The sequence below is a fragment of the Rhinatrema bivittatum genome, chromosome 4 (genome assembly GCF_901001135.1).
Source record: "Rhinatrema bivittatum chromosome 4, aRhiBiv1.1, whole genome shotgun sequence".
NCBI lineage: Eukaryota > Metazoa > Chordata > Amphibia > Gymnophiona > Rhinatrematidae > Rhinatrema > Rhinatrema bivittatum.
This window is the reverse complement of record NC_042618.1, coordinates 306,609,271-306,615,270: the sequence shown is the minus strand read 5'-3', so window position 1 is coordinate 306,615,270 and position 6,000 is coordinate 306,609,271.

Sequence of the window (6,000 nt, the reverse complement as noted above, 5' to 3'; positions counted from 1 at the left end):
ACAAAATTTCATTTTTTAAAAATCTTTTGATTAATGCACACAATTTCAATTTAGTGCATACTATTTGAGTTAGTGCACTCTAACTCAAATAGTGCACACTAAATTGAAAATAGCGTGCACTAAATCTAAATAGTGTGCACAAAATGAAAAATAAGAAAACAAAACAAAATCCTAACAAAACAAAAAAAAGAAAAAGTAAAAGGGGGAAAAATAAAATAAAACAAAACAAACGTTTTATCGATGCATATGCCTAACAATTTATAGATCACCTCCCTGGCCAAGGTCACCTGAAGTGGTGTACAACAGTAAAATAAAACGTAACAACAAAAGCATAAATTAAAAACTATATTCATATCAAATACATAGATATCTTAAATGGTACCACTCCAGTGATCAAATAATCAGTCTTTTTTAAAACCAATGTCAACCCAGCAGTAATATACCAACAATTTAGTTAACATCCTGATCTCAAGAAGGCGACTCAACTCAGAAAAAAAAAATCCCAAACCACCTATCCTTCATCCTACCATCACATGCCTGCCTACCTGATATATTAATTTGACCCCGCTTCAGTACATATCCCTCTATCCCAGCTTCAAGATAGTATAACCTATTTCATAGTAGAGTAACACCAATTCAGAGTATATGCTAAATTCTGATGGGACCATAAAAATCCCAGGACTAAGCCCTAATGGTACAGTTACTAGCCCTTTTGCCCCAGGGTGTAAGTTTTTTTTTTATCTCTGGGGATAAAGCTGTCCTTCTAGACCCAGGGTAGGTAAATTGAATCTCTTCCACTTATATGTTACAGCAACCTCTCACAGTGATGATGCTGCAGGGAACAGACAGGACACTGTTGTGGGTGGTCCAAAATTAAAGTTTACTGTGATTTTTTCAAGTACAATAGTCCAGTCACTGTCCAAATTGCATTTGTGTACAAACTGGGTTCCTTTCTCACATAATTCCTCTTCTCTCTTTGTGTGTATGCGTCCCTGGTACAGGCTCCTGGGGTATGTCTTACCCTCCAAGGAGTGGATGGATAAGTGTCCCAGGAGGAAAGGGAACAGGATCCCCTTTCCCCAAAAATATCATACCTGAAGTCAAAGAGAGTCCAGGTCTTCAACACACCAGTCAGTGTCCTGTGTCCCAAGGGTGAAAACCCCAGTGGTGTGTCTTCAAAGGTTTTGCTCTTCTCTCTTTTGCTCAGCTCTCTGACTGCTCCTATAGACTTCTCTGGGGAAGAGGTCTTTTGCTGGAAACCTGAGCTTGTTCTGACCTAGCTTTAGGGTGAGGAAGGGTGGTGTAAAAACTTCATCACTAAACTTAACCAAATTCTACAGCTTCTCCCTCCAAGGTGGCAATTCATTGCTACTCCTACTCTGAAGGTGAGAAGGACACAACTGGTCTTCATGCTCCTGGTCTTTGGATAGAGGGCATGTCCCTACTCCAGGTAGGACCAGGGTCTACCTAGAGGTATAACCAGAAACTCCCCAAACTTCTAGAAATAGTCGCTTCACTAAACTGGAAGCAGATCCTCATAGGTAAGGAGCACTCTGCAAGAAATCTTTTTCTCAACACAAGGTTAGGTCAGGAGGCCCAAACTTAAACTCGGGAGTAAAAAGCAGTTCCTCACTCCTAAAACTCAAATTCAAACTGTCTCCTAGCCATCCCCTCCCCCTTTTGCCCCAGAAGCTCATCACTCCAACAAAGCTTCAGAGGAGGTGCTGATTTAAATTGTGTGTTTCTCTCCTATTTGCTAACCCCAAGGCTTGGGACAAGGGAATCTGGGAGACCTAGAGAGTCTCTATATTAGTGTGGCTGGCATTCATATTCCTTAGCACAATGTTGGGACATAGGTTCTAGGGATGTGAATCGGGCTTCGGACGATTGAAAATAGCAGACGATATTTTCAAAATCGTCAGAAATCGGGGGCTCCCCTAAAACAATAGGAAAACCCCACGATATTGATCGTGGGGGTTCTCTTATCATTTTGGGGGAGGGCGGGAAAAACGGCACACAAAAATAACCCCTAAACCCACCCGGCCCTTTAAAACTAATCCCTTAGTTTCCCCCAGCCTCCCGACCCCCCCAAAAACATTTTACAGGTACCTGGTGGTCCAGTGGGGGTCCCTGGAGCGATCTCCTACTCCTGGGCCGTCGGCTGCCACTAATAAAAATGGCGCCGATGGCCCTTTGCCCTTACCATGTGACAGGGTATCTGTGCCATTGGCCGGACCCTGTCACATGGTAGGAGCACTGGATAGCCGGCGCCATCTTGTGCTCCTACCATGTGACAGGGGCTGACCAATGGCACCGGTAGCCCCAGTGACATAGTAAGGGCAAAGGCTATGGGCACCATTTTGAATACTGGCAGCCGACGGTCCGAGTGCAGGAGGTCACTCCCGGACCCCCGCTGGACTTTTGGCAAGTTTTGTGGGGGTCAGGAGGGTCCCCCAAGACTTGCCAAAAGCCCCTGGTGGTCCAGCGGGGGGTCCGGGAGCGATCTCCTGCACTCGGGCCATCGGCTGCCAGTAATCAAAATGGCGCCGATAGCCTTTGCCCTTACTATGTCACAGGGGCTACCGGTGCCATTGGTCAGCCCCTGTCACATGGTAGGAGCACAAAATGGCGCTGGCCATCCAGTGCTCCTACCATGTGACAGGGTCCGGCCAATGGCACGGATACCCTGTCACATGGTAAGGGCAAAGGGCCATCGGTGCCATTTTGATTAGTAGCAGCCGACGGCCCAGGAGCGGGAGATCACTCCAGGGACCCCCACTGGACCACCAGGTACCAGTAAAAAGTTTTTTGGGGGGTCAGGTGGGTGGGGGAAGCTAAGGTATTAGTTTTAAAGGGTTGGGGTGGGTTTTTTGTTTATCGGCTCGGGCGCAGCCGATAAACAAAACCGCGATCGGGCCTGATGAAAAAAAAAACACATGTGAATCGGAACCGGAATCCGAACCGATTCTGGTTCCGATTCACATCTCTAATTGGTTCATTGCAGTATCAGAAAAAAAAAAGTATTCTTTTAATACCATACTAAGCTACTGAGTGAGTACTAGCCTAGAGGGAAAAGTGGAACTATATCCTGGACAGAGTCAGGATTGGATCATGGAAAAATACTTCATGATACTTAACATAACCAGAGCCGGTGAGTCCATTAGGTGAACTTAGGCGGTCGCCTATGGCGCCGACCCTTAGCGGGCACCGAAGAGCAGCCAGGTGGTGCCACGATTGGAGCCGCTCATGGCTCATGGCTCTCGGCCCTAAGAAACATACTGTGGGTGGCGCAAACAAGGTAGGAGGAGTCAGGCCCAAGACCGGCGTGGTGGTGCGAACAGGGGGTGTGTGCGATACAGCACAATCAGAGGGCAGGCACAAGGCAGAAGTCACCTAGGGCACCTTCTATGCTTGTACCGGCCCTAAACATAACACAATACACTGTACACAACACACTTGTAATAAAGCACCAAATGCTGCTTAGCCTGTCTAGTGATGACTAAATATCCCAAGCTCAGTAATTCTACATTTAGGCTGCGTCAGTCTGTGTCCAGTGGTTCTTCAGCATCTAGGTGTGGTCCGTACCAGCTTTCTAAGTGAAGGTTGCTTCCTTAAATTTAAATATAAAAGACAACTCATTTGCTTTGCTTTGCCATCCTACTACCCCAAATCTGAACAAGGTGTCTTAGAATTCAATCATGAAAACGTGCAGGGAACCTTATAAACACAGAACACATCAGATAACAAGAGTAATTTTAAAACTGTCCTAAAGGCTGATATACTAAAGTGCAAACAATTTTGCAAGGTTTGTTTTGTGCACAAAAATAGCAAATAGTGTGCATTATTTGCAATACTACACATGTTCCCTTTTAGCTTTGAAAGTAGACTATGCAAAACTTTTCAGCTTCACAATTAGTACATTTTCACATATAGTTTTACACAAATGATTCAAGGCAGCAAAGTCTTACCAGAGGTAGGTCTTGTCATACAAATTTGATCAATTTCTTTGATTGGGTGATCAGAGATTTGGATCAGAGAGAGCATTAGATGTAGTCGATTTCAGGAAGGTGTTTCACACAGTATCACATAAGTGACTTAAAAATAAATTGAATGCCATTGCTATGGGCCCTAAAGTAATTGGCTGGATTACAACCTGGTTGAGTGAGAGATTGATATGGGGTCGAAGTAAATAAAGTTCACTCCAAGGAGAGAGGCCGGTTCTTTTCAACATTTTTGTCAGTGATGTTTGTCAGAAAAGTTTGTTATTTTGCGGATGATACCAACATCTGCAACATGAAGGGACTATTGGGGAGAGGATCAGGTGTGAGGGAAACTTCCCTTCCATATCTAGCAGTCATTAAAGCAGCTGTTCCCAAATGGTGGGTCGTGACCCCAAATGGGGTCGCAGAATTCTCATTTGGGGTCACAGCTGCCTTCCAATGGGAAAAAAAAAACCCCATCCAATTTGTAAAAAAACAAACACTTCTGGGAAAACAAGCCCATGCATTCTGAGCCTCGTGCTGCAACAGGGCCGGATGGACCATTCAGGCAACATCTCATCCTCCCTTGTCCCACACTACCCCCTCACCTCCCACCCGCTGGGTCCTGGGTTGATAGGCACCGGCGGCAAAGGCGATTATAGGTTTCCTTCACCTTCCTCTGCTGGCATGAGGGCCTTTCTGCTACACTGCGTCCTGCCTCCCTCTGCTGCAACTTCCTGTTATCGCGCAGGCAGGGCGCTGTGTAGCAGAAAAGGCCCTGACGCCAGCAGAGGAAAGTGAAGGTGAAGGAAACCTTTAATTGCCTTTGCCACCGGTGCCAATCGACCTGGGACCCAGCAGGTGGAAGGTAAGGGTGGATCTGAGGGTGGGGAGAAAGAAAGGAGAGGACAGTGTGTGTGTGGGAGAGCTGAAAATGTGTTGGACCTGAAGGGGGGTGTGTGTGTGTGTGGGAGAGCTGCATAAGGAGGGGACACAGAGAAGTTGCCAGAGGGAGAGAGTTAAAGTCTGTTTCAGTCCATTCCAGCTTTTACAGACACCCATTGTAAATATACTGACAGCAAAAATGGTGGCATCTGTGAGTGGAAGTAAGATGAGAAAAAAACATAAAGTTGATGTCGAAAACCACGTATTTAGAATTTCATGGACAGATGACTATTTTTGTGGTGGAACATGTAGGTAAATTTTTGTGTTTGATTTGCCAAAAAAAAATTGCTGTTCAAAAGGAGTACAACATAAAGTGACATTACACTACAAAGCATGTAGGTAAATTCAATAGCCTCATTGGTCAACCACGAACTGATCGCTTCAACTTATTGAAACAAAGCATCATCAGCCAACTGTCTTTGTTTAAAGTAGCCAATCAGAGTTCTGAAGCAGCAACAAAGTGTTATGCTTGGAGGTGGACCCTTGTCCTGGAGCAGTGTAGAACGGCTCCCTGGTAGGGACCAGGTAGCATCTGCCCCCAGGGGGCGGAGCACTGGAGGAGACAGAAGCTAGGATGAACTTCACCACTGGAAGCCCGCAGTCGCCCCGGGTGGAGCCCATAGGCACCTGGGCTGCTTGGACTTAGGTGGGCCTCGCAGGGTCTCCCAGAGAGGTAGTAGAGAGGCATGCCCACGAGCAGCAAGGGAGCATGGTCAGTCATTAGGCTGTAGAACCAAGGAAGGCCAGTACAGCATAGGCAATGACAAGGCAAGGGACAAAGCCAGAATCAGGAGATGTGGTCAATGGCAGCCGGGGTCAGAATCCGAGGATCAGTCCGAGGAGTAGTCAACGAAGCAAGGGTCAGTTTCCAAGGTCAGATGAGGTCACAAGGCAGGCACAGATCAAGATCCAGGCAGTGAGCAGAATGGTCAAGGAACAGGCTGAGGTCAGTACCAGAGAGACAGTCCGAAGGTACTACCTGGGGAGACAGGAGACAGATGCTGGAACAGACGGACGCTGGAACAAGGCTGGAACAAGACTGTGAACACGGAGGCAAACTAGTACACTTACAGTG